The sequence below is a fragment of the Papaver somniferum genome, chromosome 1 (genome assembly GCF_003573695.1).
Source record: "Papaver somniferum cultivar HN1 chromosome 1, ASM357369v1, whole genome shotgun sequence".
Taxonomy (NCBI): Eukaryota; Viridiplantae; Streptophyta; class Magnoliopsida; order Ranunculales; family Papaveraceae; genus Papaver; species Papaver somniferum.
This window is the reverse complement of record NC_039358.1, coordinates 142,220,337-142,235,516: the sequence shown is the minus strand read 5'-3', so window position 1 is coordinate 142,235,516 and position 15,180 is coordinate 142,220,337.

The window sequence follows — 15,180 nt, the reverse complement described above, 5'->3', positions numbered from 1 at the left end:
AAGTGAGCGATGTTGGAATGCGAAATCCAAATCTCAATTGCTCTTAGATGTATTTTAGAATGTATGCGTAACAAACCCATCTTGTTTTTGATTGGTTTTATTTTGTTTGATCGGTAGAATATGATTTCAAAGATGAAATTAGGGTTTTCAGAAGATCAGTTCGGCTGATCTTGCAGTATCAATTTTGAGCCAACTTAGTGTATGATTTAGAGAAACACTATGTTCGGCTAATGTGACTTTAAAATATTTTCAGCCGAACCTCAATTTTCCAGACGAACCTCAATTTTCCATCCGAACCTCAATTTTTCAAGCCGAACCTAGTGGATGATTCAGTTTCTGAGTGAAGTTCGGCTGATAACTTTTGAGCCGAACCTCTGTTTTTTTTAAATTATACCTAGGTTCGGCTGACAAGTTATCAGCCGAACCTAGGTATAATTTCAAAAGTCACACATTTTGATCACTTCTAATCACTAAAATCTCAAAAGTCAAAACCCAAGCTTTTTTTCTTCACTTCTTCTTCTTCCTCTCAAAAATCCCAACTCTCTCACATAAATTTGATTTTCTACTAATTCACCACTAATAATTTAATGTTTAATCAATCCTTAAAATTCATAATTAATCAATTCTAATCATAATCATTTACACTAATTATATAAGAGTAGTTATGCCATTATCAAAAATGGTGGATGAGGGGTGATGTTGTTTTTTATTTAGTGACCCTATTTTGGCATTATCTAGTATGCCTCAAAAAAATCTAGTATGCCTCAAAATAGGTTTCTTTCTTTTTTTCCTTTCTGGAGGAGCTCGAAACAAGAGAGATGAGTGAATCTGAAAAATGATTTAGGCTTTTTCTCTTCACTGGATGGGTTCCATTTGTGCCTGTCAAAAATGAAGCCCAGTAAATACTTCATTACATTATATTATTTCGATAGCCTTGGCCTATCAAAAATGAACTGACATGCCTTCCCTGTCAATTTTCTCAAATGGCCCCCGTCAAAATTTACTAGTTTTGGCGTAGTGTTACTTGTGATCGGTTACACTAATCACTAGGATCGGTCACACTACCAGGACCGGTTGCGCCAATTACAAGGATCGATTACAAAACTCTTTTGTGATTGGTCATACCAATTACCAGGATCGGTTACACCAATTACAAATATCGATCATACCATCTTAGGTGATTACTTAGGATCGGTTACACTAATAAAAGTCATACCAATACATAAATAAGGCATTGTGACTAGTTATACCAACATACATAACAAGTTATGATCGGTTCTACTAACTCACACATATTCATAATCCAAAGATATGCAATGAATAACAATACCAATAAGCCTAGCGATTTCCTTTTCGATTCATAAAACAAGTTCATGAATGTACTTCCTTTAAACAAATGTAAACATTGTTTCCTAGGATGAAATCTTCACTTTTACCCATACACATAATCACAATAGCATTCATACGATTATGTCGATGTCTTATATACGAAGTTCAAAATCTAAGCGTTATACTTCGTATTTTAACTCCTTAATACTATGTCTACTAGAGTATAATCATTCACAGCTTCGCAGTTATGTTTTCAGTATAGCACGACTTGAAAGATACGTCAGGAATAAAACAGTTCAAGCCACAATATTACTAACCTCAAGAGGAAGGATGATGTCGTCGATGTAGCTTGTTACTTCTTCACATTCTTCAAGTCTTCGAGTAATACTTGTATGTCTCATAATCCTAATCTTTCTAGCCTAACCTATACGAAGTTGTCTCTAGTATATAATCAAGCGACTCTTTAATTGAGTTTTGATTCACTAAAATATGACAACCAAACTTGACATACCAACGCTTGGTGGGTTCAACCGAGCTATGCTCTAAAAATCTCCCCCTTTGCCAATTTTAGTGACAAAACTCTTAATACATATGGATAAACAAATTACAAAAATTTTTTATACATACGCTTGATTCCAAGTTTCAACAACACAATAACCTGCATATATTCAACCCATAAATGCCACTGTTGACATTTAAATAACAAAGTTAATACTCCCCCTAAAGGTAAGATAGGTAGATTTTCAATCCGCACATCTTTGTTATTTCCCTTTTCTAGTCCAAATAACTACAATCATCATATGATATGTTTCTCCCCCTTAGTCAATGCTTTACTCTTTCGTTAGATATAACGTTTAAGCACAATTGTCCTTTCCTTAGTGATTACAAATCACTTGTTTACTCCATATATTTCTCCCCCTTTTTGTCACAAAATGATGTATTTTGGATGTCCCATAACGATATTGAAGCACCATTTATAGTCTATCCTAGAATTACTTTGAATATGCCAAGTATGCCCTTGGTGCTAGTATAAATTAGAAGAGATAAAGCTAAAGGAGGAGGTTTTTTGGAGTTTTAGAATATTGTGTGAGGATGAGAGTTTTCTCTTCTTTCAAACCTAATTGTTATCTCTAGGGGGAATTAGATCATCTAATTCTAGAGTATCAACTGGATGCCTCTCATAATCTTATAGTTTCCAATTTAATTGGGTAGAAATTGTAAGTTATTTGAGAAGAATCTCCATTATTAGGTTCTTCCTTTATTCAAAGGGTAGAAGAAACTAAATTGGTTGATTATTTATTCTTTTCAAGTTATCAATTTCAATTTATTTCAATTATAAGCTTCCGCTTCTCATCACAAAATGACAAAGGTTCGAGCAAATACCAAACCGAAAGGATCTTACAAATCTAAAAAAATTGTACAACCCATAAGAGTTAAGCACGAAGGTTTCACATACCATTTTAGATAACCAATATCAAAACCGAAACTACAAGTAATTTGGTTTTAATATGTTATCAAGGAAACAATTGCCCGCAGCAATTTTCCCTAATAGTTTAACAAATTGACTAAGAAACTTAGTTCCCTTGCTAAACCGATTGCACAAATACAATCGCTTATTTCGATAAGACCAAAATAAAGATTAGAATTAACTTTATTTTTCTCATTAAGATCTAATTATTCAGACAATAACTTAGACCTTATACTTTAGACAAGACAAGTACTAGGTTAGTTAACTATTTCTTCTTGTCAAGGTATTCAATTAGACTTGAATAACCGAATCCTTTACTTTGATAAGTCTAACTAAGATCAGAATTAACCTAGTTTCTCTTATTCGGGATCGAATTGGACTAAACAAATGATCCTGTATTTTGTTAAGCCATAAACAATACATACAAACCAAATAAATTGACTTGCACAATTATTTCTCTTAACCGGAAGCAATTGAAACAAATATAGACATTAAAGCACCGCAATTGCACCGAAATTTCGTTAAGTCTAAAACGATTAATACCAAACGATAAAGAAAGATATCAAACCAGTTTTTCTTAACCGGAAACAATTGAATAACACACACATATACATCCATACACACATAATGGAATCATCATCAACTGTACCGAAATTTGTTAAGCAAAAGCAAAATATATGTAATAAACTCAAGCTTTTCTTAAACAGGAAAGCGATTAACTAACAAATTCGTTACCTCAGATTCCGCATCCTCTTCTCCCCTGAAATATATATCATTAAGCGCAAGTTCAAGTTAGAACTCTCCCCCAGTGTGTTGCCATCCTCTCGCAAGAACAAAAGAACAACAACAAAAGCAACCTTTACCAGAGAAAGGTTGAATCGGTTTTAACTAATGCGTGCCAATAGAAAAAGTTGAAAACCCGAAACACATAGTTTTTTTTTTTTAAAGCAGAAACACATATGCTTTCATGTTAAACACAAATCGTTTCAACATATTGTGACTTTTTCACATATGAGTTTTAATCGGAACACCTTATGATCCTTTGATAAAGCCAACCAACATGGGATAGAACTTAATCCCGCTAAATCAAAAAGCCACACAAACCATAAGGGTTCACACATCATATGAGATCGAATATTAAGGTTAAGAAAACCTAAATCAAACATCCCATACACACATAGCAATAATATAAAGCATTTAAGCACATGCTATGTAATCGAAAAACTATCACAAGAAAAATTATAAAATAATAATTTTGTTCATAAATATAGATAGTTTTATTCAGCAATAGACCTTATACGATAATTGAAATAATCAAAAACTGATGTTTATTTTGTTGCAACATAGTCCTTCATATCAGTGGAAGAGGAAGGAAGATTATTACTTTCAGTCTTCAGCTTGTGAGTTCCTTCAAGTAGATAACCTTGTTGCTTGACTAGTATTCTTGCAGTTCAGAAGTTTTTGTGAAGGATTCTGCAAGAACATGTAATTCTATCTTTGATTGAACGCAGAAGTATGTCAATGCTTCAATATACTGATCTTTCTTCAGCATATTCTCTCTTTCCTTCTTGCTAAGCCAATCTCTCTTTCTGATTTTTCTCTTTGAATTCTCAATATCAAGAGAAGATCCAAACTTATTCTTAGAGTGATCTTTCAGACCAATACTCTATCAAGAGAAGACATCGGATCCTGACTCATAGTTCGGACAAGAAATGACCAAAGAAGGAGAAGGATCTTTTTATATTTTTCATACTTCCGAAAATATAATATTCCTATAAGTACGAATATCTTAAATATATTTTCAATTTTTTTTTATAGATTTTATTCCCATAATCTACACATAGTACCTTGAATTTTTACTTCCTCACACACAGATTCGGCACACAGGTGAGGACGTAATTCTAATACCGATTAGGTGGTATTAGTGTGAGATTTTCTCTCATTATGGGAATTAGAACAAACAGTGTATTCTTGATCTAGTGTTGTATGAAAAACTTTTTACTTGTTACCTCGAAATAACGAAGTATCTTGAGATTGACTAGAGTTGCATATGCAACTTTTAGCTATTTTGCTCTTTGAGACAGTTCTGCATTTAGTCTTATATTTCCCTTTTCCATTAGATGATTTGTTAATATCGGAATACATGTCCATTCTTAAAATGGTTAAATCACTAATGGAGGAGGAAGGAATATTGACAATCAATGCAATATTAGTTGTTTCCTCTTCTTCAGAATCATATGAATCAGAGGTATCGTCTAGAGTTATAACCAATGTCTTGCTTCCAGTGTATTTCCTAAGATTAGGACAGTCTTTAGCCATATGACCAAAACCTTTACACTTAAAGCACTGAGGTTGATATTCATCATCTTCTTCTTGATCTTTCTTGTTCTTGACAGGAACTCGATCATGGGGTCGAGAAGATCGATGAGTATATTTTATGAATCTCTTTTTTTCTTCTTCAAGAGATCTCGAAATTGTCTAGTGATCAATGATAATGATTGTCCAACTTCATCATCAGAATTTTCTGCAATCCGTTCATCAGAATCATCCATTAATCTATCCTTTTCGTACGGTGCTTTTGGAAATTTTGCATCTTTAAAAGTGATTCCTTTAGCTTGAATATACAGTGATTCATGATCAAAGATCTTCAATTTTCCAACGAGAGTGCTTCGTGAGAGAGTTGAAAGATCATTTGCTTCTATGATTGCATGCTTCTTAGATTCGTATCTAGATGGCAACGATCTGAGAATTTTGCATACTATATCTTTTTCAGAAATAGTCTTTCCAAGTGAGAAAGAAGCATTAACTATCTCAGAGAGTTTATGAAACTCTTCAAAAGTATCATTGTCATCCATTCGAAGGTTCTCCCAATCAGACATAAGAGTTTGAAGTCTATCTTCTTTCTCTGATATATTTCTTTCGAATATGATCTGAAGATTATCCCAAGCTTCCTTTGAAATTTGGCATGTTGATACATGATGTTGTGGATCACGACTTACATCATGTATAATAGCATTCCAACCATCTTAATTCTGATTTGTAAAATCCTTTTCTTAGTTAGAGTAATCTTCTAAGCGTTTAAATTCAGTTTCCGAATTTTCTATTTTCGGGCGATTATAACCATCGATGACTAATAGCCAAGTATTAAAGTCTCTTGATTGAAGAGAAGATCTCATAGCAGATTTCCACCATAGATAGTTTGTTCCGTCAAATCTTGGCGGTACGTTAACTGAAACCGATTCATGTGAACTCGAGTTCATTTCTTATAGGTTGGATCACACCAAACACACATTGTTAGATCTTTTCGTGTTTGCCTGCTCTGATACCAATTGAAAAGACGAGGGTACCCAAATATACCATAATCTTAAACTTTTCCACCTATAAGTCCTCTTACCGAAAGTGATTGTCTATGGAATGAGTCGAGACAGTACAACGAATCGGTATTCACACTTTTTGTGATCGTCTATGGATACGAGATCGAGAAAATACAACAATCAAAGTGTGATTACTTGATAATAGGTTCGGACTTAACCAAACTCTATAGGATCACTATCAAGTAATACAGAGTTAACGTTTGTGTAATTTACTTTAAATTATAATAACAACAATTATAATTGCGGAAAACAAAAGTAAATGACAGTAATATTTTGTTAACGAGGAAACCGCAAATGCAGAAAAACCCCGGGACCTAGTCCAGAATTGAATACTCTCAGAATTAAGCCGCTATACAAAATCAAATCAACTTCGTATAGTTGAGACCAAGCAACTAAACCTATAGTTCACCTAGTTTCTTCAATATCCCTGCACTTCCGACATTCGACAAGTGCACGCACTGGAACAATTCATTTGGTTCTTATTCCAAATAGTAAAGGAACAACAAATCTGTTCGGTAACAACTCTATTCAATCTCAGTGATATGAGTTAGACAAAGGCTCTTCTGTTTAATCCAATAAACTCCTTTGTCGGGTTTAGATATATCTATCCAACAACTACCAAAGTAGCTGAGTTTAGATTTTGCAATCAAATATGGAATCTACCAAGATACAACATAGTGATGCCGATCTGCGCAACTAATCAATCAAATCTATCAAGGATAAACCGATTGTAGTTAGATCTTAGCCGATCAAGTTTTGTGCACATCAAAGATATGAAACCAATAAGAAATCTTCTTTGTCTTCAAATCATCTTTAATCTTCAATAAACACCTGCGCACCACAACTTGAATCTCTTGTGATCATTCACGCACAGAACGGAGTCTGTTAACAATGTATTATCACAAGACGTCTTTAGATCTACAAACAGTTCCAAAGATCCCGTCGACACTTCGATCTAGTTTGAGTGAATCTTATATCATAAGAGAAGATTCTCAAGAATAAACAAACTAGGTGCAATCAAATCAATCGAAAATTAATCCCATATGTGAGTCACGATTATACTATTATCAATTTATTTCTCATAAGTTGTGTATACAGTATACATATGAGTCTTTGGTATTAGCTTATTACTACTGGTATGTAATAGTTAAAACCATTTCAACCTTACTCTGGTAAAGGTTGCTTTTGTTGTTTTTATGTCTTTGTGAAAGGATGAGAAAAACAATGAGGAAAAGAGAATGCGAAATTTGAGGTAACAAATTTGTTAGTTAATCATTTTCCTGTTTGAGAAAAGCATGATTTTATTGCATATATTTTGCTTTTGCTTAACAAATTTTCAGTACAATTGATGTTTATTCTGTTATTTGTATGTGACTCAATTGCTTCCGGTTAAGGTGAATAATTATGCAAGTTGATTTATTTGGTTTGTATGAATTATTTATGGCTTAACAAAAGAAAAGATTTACGGGATGAATTGTTTAGTCCAATTCGATTCCGGATAAGAGAAACTAAGTTAATTCTGATCTTAGTTAGACGTATCAAAGTGGAGGTTTCGGTTATTCGAATGCCTTAACAAGAAATGCTAGTTAACTAACCTAGTACTTGTCTTGTTTAAAAGTTAAAGGTCTAAGTTATATGGATAATTAGAACCTGATGAGAAAAATAGAGTTATCTTTATTTTAGTCTTATCGAATAAAGCGATTGTATTTGTACAACCGGTTTAGCAAAGGAACTAAGGTGCTTAGTTGATTTTTGGATGTGCTAAACTAGTAGGAAAAATTGTTTCGGAAAATTGTTTCCTTGATAACATATCAAAACAAATTATTTTCTAGTTTCGATTTTGATATTGGTTATCAAAAATGGTGTGTGGAACCCTCGTGCTTAACTCTATAGGTTTGCAAGTCTATTTTAAGATTTGTAAGATTATTTTCGTGTTGTTCTTTATTTTTTCGTTTCTTTGTCATTTTGTGACAAAAAGGGGGAGAAATATATGGAGTAAATAAGTGATACTGGTATTGATTTTATATTGATTGGTATCACTAAGGAAAAGAACATTTGTGCTTAAACGTTTATCTAAGGAAATAGTGAAAGCATAGACTAAGGGGGAGTAACATATCATATTAATTGGTATAACAAAGACGTGCGGATTGATGAAATCTATTTATCTCACCTTTAGGGGGAGTGTTAGCTTTGTTATTATAATGTCAACAGCGACATTTAAGGATTGAATGAATGCAGGTTATTGTGCAGTTGAATTCGGGAATCAAGCGTATGTGTAATGTATTCTTGTAATTTGTTTATCCATATGATTGTAAGAGTATTGTCACTAAAATTGACAAAGGGGGAGATTGTTAGAGCATAGATCGGTTGAACCCACTAAGCGTTGGTATGTCAAGTTTGGTTGTCATATTTTAGTGAATCAAAACTCATTTTAAGAGTCGCTTGATTATGTACTAGAGTCAACTTCGTATAGGTTAGATTGAAAGTATTAGGATATGAGACATTACAAGTATTGCGAAGACTTGAAGAAGTGAAGAAGTACGAAGCTACAAAGACAACATCATCCTTCCACTTGAGGTTAGTGATATTTGACTTGAACTGTTTCATTCCCTAGCGTATCTTTCAAGTCGTGCATATTGAAAACGAAATTGCGAAGCATGAACACTCTAGATAGACATAATATTAAGGAATATAATATGAAGTTTATTTCTTAACCATTAAACTTTGTAGATAAGACATCGACATAATCATTTAAATGCTATCGTGATTATGTATGGGTATGAGGTGAGGATTTCATCCTAGGAAACAATGTTTTTACATGTGTTTAAAGGAAGTAAGGTCATAAACTTATTTATGAATCGAAAAGGAAATTGCTTGGCGTTATTGGGATTGTTATTCATTGCATATCTTGTAGACATCCAATATGTGTGATTCAGTATAGCCGCTCACTACTTGTTTGTTTTCTTAGTAAAACTATTCACAAAGGCCTGACTTATGTATTGGTATGACTTTTATTAGTGAAACCGATATTAAGTAATCACCTGAGATGGTATGATCGAGTTTGTGATTTGTTGAACCGAATCTGCGTAAAGGGGAACCAATACTTTGACCAATCGATCCTATGGACATGTGCAACACGTTTTTAGGCAAATGGGAACCGATCCTATGGACATGTGCAACACATATGAGTTAGATACCATATATATGTGGGGAACCGATCCTAGTACTTAGTCAACCGAATTTTGGAAAGATAGTGTGACTATGCACAATACTCACATGAAGGTAGAACTGAAACTTGTTTTGGTAGAACCGTTAAACCCATGATTTGTGATTGAGTGTTTCTTAATGAATCGCATAGTTCTTGAAAGTCAGATGAACCAATTCTAAACTTGTTTGGAAGTGTGGCAAATCGGTTTCAAGGTTGTAAGTATGAAAGATGACTTACAAAGTAAGGATGTCGACATACTCTGAACACGTATAGTAATGTTATTTTTTATTGTTCAAAGTTATTCCTTAATAGCTACAGGAAGAAAATCCCAGGATCGAAATATAAATAAGTTAAGAATCTTTTAATTAAGGTTGTTAATTTTATTTTAGGAAAATGAGAATTCGTAATGTGCATTTACTAGTTGAGATTTTCCAAAGAGATTTTCGGTTATCATTTTGGACAGAGCATTTCCAGGAAATATGAGAACGTAATTTGGAATGTATTGAATATCTTTGAGAATATTTTCGGTTTTGGAAATTCCTTGGTGTCCAAACTTCCTTGTCTATAAATACTTGAAGTTTGCATTTCTAGCAAACTAATCCTTCGTGACAGCAAACTTCCTCGGTTGTGTTGTTACTGGTGTAGCCGCCTATTCAGAGAGGAGAGTAACCTAATTAGGCGAAATATTTTACGGACGCTCAGTTTAAAGTCTTCTTTGGGATTGAGAAGCTCTATTAGTACTGTTAGTGGGAAACTAGATAATTGCAGTTTATCTTTTGTTTTCGATTGATTTGATTGACTAACAGTTGTTGAATCTTTGATTGCACCTAGTTTGTTTATTCTTGAGAACCTTCTCTTCTGATATAAGGCTCACTCAAACTAGATCAAAGATTTAACGTTTCTACGAATCTAAGTTTTTCTAGATCCGTAAGATAGATTCATTGATTTGCCATTGTTAACAGACTCCGCTCTGTGCGACAAATCAATAAGGAATCAAGTTTGTTTTTGCAGATTGTTACTTTGAAAATTAAATAGAAGATTGAAGATTTTGAAGATTTGAAGAAGAAATTGTTGTGAACCATTAAGAATATATATTAGATTTAGTCCTAAAGAGAACGCCTGTTCTGCTAGGATATCTAGTATCAAATATCTATTGAGAACTTCGGTTCTGCTAGATATTATCAAATCAAGAATACTGATGAAGCTGAGTAACTAGGATTTTAGTTTACTTAGTATTGTCTACACGAGTTGCAGGTTTACTTTTTGTAGCGTCTTAATTCAATTGAGTATTCAAAACTGGACTAGGTCCCGGGATTTTTTTGTATTTGCAGTTTCCTCGTTAACAAAATTCTGGTGTGTGTGCTTTAGTTTATTTCCGCATTATAATTGTTTTTATATTATAATTAAAGTAAATACACTTGTACGTTAACTAGGCACTTGATATTTATCTTATAAGGTTTCGGTTATCAAGTGAACACTTTGTACATTGTCTCGATTTCATATCCATAGACGATCACACAAAGTGTATTGGATTTCTCCACTTGTCTGATATAATTATTCACGTATTAAACCAGTTCAGACTAACCCTATTTCAAGTGGACATTGTGTTGAAATATTCCTTGAGTGATTATTGCTCCAAGAGGTTTATACACAGTGGGTCATGTATAGGTTGTGATCAAAATAAAAGATTGTGGTGTATTTGGGTACCCTCGTTTTTCCCATTGGTATCAGAGCAGAAAAACACGAAAATATCTAACAATCTGTGTTTGGTGTGATCCAACCTATGAAGTTTTGAATCAAATGATAATTGATTCGGTTAACGTACCTCCAGGGTTTGATGGCTCAAACTATCTATGGTGGAAAATGGCTATGCAGCCTTTTCTTCAAGCTCATGACTTTAACACTTGGGTTTTAGTTGTTGATGGGTATGTACACCCAAAAGTATTGGTCAACAACTCAACCACTGAGTTTAGACTAAAGGAATTGAAAGAATTCAATAATGAAGAAAAATTGCTTTCGAAGCAAAATTCTTATGGATTAAACGCCATTATACATGTTGTAACTCGAGACCTCCATCATCATGTAACCAAGTGTAAAACATCAAAGGAGGCTTGGGATGTTCTTAATATCGTATTTGAAGGGAATGCCTCTGAAAAAGAAGCTAGGCTTCAAACCCTATCTTCTATATGGGAAAATCTTCGTATGGATGAAGACGATACCTTTGATGAGTTTGATCAAAAACTTTCTGAAATAGTGAATGCCTTCTTATGCTTTAGGAAAAACTATTTCAGATAAAGATATTGTATGTAAAATTCTAAGGTCTTTACCACCAAGATACGAATCTAAAAAGTATGTCATTGTGGAAGCTAATGATCTGTCCACACTTTTAGAGCATTGCTCGGTTGAACTCGCATGCGTTGCTATCTCAAACCATGTTTGTCAATGTTAGTGACCAAAACTATAAGTCTTGATTTCTAGCCTATTATAGCTAAGGTCTCGGACTAGGATAAAAAGTGTAGTTGAGCTCAAGAACTCCATGACAATCATCATACAAGACGAATGACTACTCAAGGAACCGGTGGATCTTCATCGATTAAAAAGTATGTGGAGACTTGAACTTATCTATCACTCAAAAGTATATTTATCTCATATCTTAAGATAAAAGTCGTTTTGCTATATAGACTTAGATTATAAACATTTGTTATTTCGAGTCGAGTTTATTTCGCCTATCTATTTGTCGAAATATGTGTTGGTAAGCTTTCGCTTTAGCCAAGTTTATCTTTACCTAGTGACGAAAGTCATGACAAGTTTCAATCACTTTGAAAATTGCTTACTTTGACAAAAATAGTTTGTTAATAACAACTATAGAATATCAACGTCCTCTAAGAATGTTTCAATGATTGAAATGAGAGTTTAGAATATATAACCATTGGAGGATATAAGCATTATTGTGGAAACACAAATATGTATAAGTCCTCATTCCTTGAACTGAAGTTTATGAACTTTGTTGATCAAGAGAACCAGAATACTGGCGTAAGCTAAGCCCGCGAACTGGCAGAAGTTCTCGACCCGAAAAATTCTGCTGGAGTTTGTGAACTCCGTCCGGGAACTTAAGTCCGCGAACCCAGTCCGCGAACTTGAGTAGGTTATATTTAAAAACGATGTTTGTGAATTTATTCTTATATAAACTAAGGAATGCAAATTGCAAATCGTGGCTATATAGTTCATGAACCGATTCGAGTGAATCAAATCGTTTTTGCTTCGATTGTGTCTTGTGTAGTACATAAGATTTCCTTGCAATTGAACAACTCTCTAACTAGTTCATTTGAGTCACTTGAACTAGTTATGGTGAAGAAGAATATGGTTGATATGAAAGTGATCATATGGCTAACCATTTGGTTGAATATTGTTGAACCAACAAATGTACAAGTTTGGGTACGGTTACACAAGCCTAGAAACGTTCATTTCATTTGTGTGTAACAAGCTATTTTTCGCTCTAACGTTTGAAAGATATTAGCTTGAATCTAATCAGGTTTTCATCTAACGGTGATTGCTTTTTTACCATGCTAACATTGATTGCAAACCCTGATTTGAAAGACTATATAAGGAAGAACTCTAGCAACTGGAAACCTAATCCCCACACCTTCTGTGTGATATTAGTTGTGCTAAGCTAGAGTCGATTCTCCTTTAACCTTTGGTTTCTTCTTCTAAACCAGGTTAACGACTTAAAGACTTCATTGGGATTGTGAATCCAGACCGATAATACTTTCTTGTAGTTGTGTGATCTGATCTTGTTGTTTCTATCGTACGAGTACAATTATAATAATTGGCTTGAGATTGATATCTCCGATAGGCAAGATATAAAAGTAATCACAAAAACTTCGTCTCATCGTTTGTGATTCCGCAATATCTTTTTTCGCTGCGTCGATTAAGATTATTGTGAGGTGATTGATAATACTAGGTTGTTCTTTGGGAATATAAGTCCGGGTTATCAATTGGTTCCTGTTCACCTTGATTTGTCAAAAGACGGAACAAAACTCGTAGGTATATTCGTGGGATACGGATTTATCTATTACCGTAGACTTTTCTGTGTGATACAAATTTGTTATTAAAGTCTTCGACTTTGGGTCGTAGCAACTCTTAGTTGTGGGTGAGATCAGCTAAGGGAAAAATGTGTGTAGTATCCTGCTGGGATCAGAGACGTAGGAGCATAACTGTACCTTGGATCAATGTGAGATTGATTTGGGTTCAACTACAGTCCATACCGAAGTTAATTTGGAGTAGGATAGTGTCTGTAGCGGCTTAATATAGTGTGTGCTCAAACTGGACTAAGTCCCGGGGTTTTTCTACATTTGCGGTTTCCTCGTTAACAAAATTCTGGTGTCTGTGTTATTTCTTTTCCGTATTATATTTTGTTATATAATTGAAATATCACAGGTTGTGCGTTGTTCAATCAATTAGAATATCCGACCTTTTGGTTGTTGATTTAAATTGATTGATACTTGGATATTGGTCTTTGGTACCATCCAAGTTATCTCTCTAGTATTTGATAAAGACTCGCAGATTTCTATTTGCTTGAGTATATATCAAATCGAGAGATTGAGATATAAACTCTTTGATATACTTTTTATCTAAATTGAGTCTGACTGTCTAGTCGATTCTCTAGAAAGTATATTGGAGTTTGTCCATACAGATTGCTAAGCGAAATATTGGGTGTGGTTGTTGTACCCCCTCTTTTTCACACACTATCTAGAAACGCTCTAGTTGGTAAATTAAAGATCTTTGACCTTGAATACCAATTCAAGAATGAAGAGGGTATTACCCTTAAATCTGTAACTAAGACTTGTTCTTCAGATACAAAAACTGAGAATTGCAGTGTTGATACGACTGCACAACAATTTAGAAAGTTATTAAGACAAAAGAAAATGAGTTCTTCTCCTTCTAAAAAATCACAAAAATGTGTAGAGAATAGAGAACAAAATAATTCTGATAGCTCTAATTGTTCCAAGGATCAAGAGAACAAAGCTTTTCATTCAACTGTTGAATGCACACCTGAAAAAGATACTGAAGTAACTTTAGAATCAAAGGCACTTGAATGTGACAAACTTTGCAAAGAGAATGAAAGTCTTAAAAGGGAACTTGATATTCTATATAAGGATGTAGAACGTGTAAGCAATGGTCAAATTTATCTTGAAGTCTCGAAAGAATACAAAAAACAAAAAGGTGATGATCGAGAAGCTCCAGAGACAAAGGAACTCGGCTGTGATCTTCGTGAGGAGAATAAAAGATTGAAAAAGGAACTTGATGGTCTGTATAAGGATATCGAAATTATCAGCAATGAGAAAGATTATCTTGGATCCATGAGAAGTTACAGAGAACAAATCGAAGAAATTCATGATCGAGAAAGGAAACTATATGCAGAATTGGAGAACCTAAAGAACACTGAGGTAAGTAATTCTACCGAATCTGAAATTTCTTTAGATTATAAAATTCAAATTGATAAATTTAAGGTTGATCTAGATAATGCTCTCGAAAAAATAAAAATGTTGGAGAAAGAGAATTTGAGTCTAAAAAACAGACTTGAAAAAGTTCGATAGTAGCACCAAACAACTTGACTCAATGTTGAAGTCAACTAGAGTTCCTCGTGACACGCGAGGATTGGGCTATAAAGGTAAAAAAACTTTGAATACTAAACAGGAAACAAAGTTTGTAAAGCCTAAAGACTCTGCTAAAGAAATTGCTTCAAAAAAGTTGCCACAAAAGATTGCTCTTCCATAAAAGAAAAATCTGTAGCACCTTCA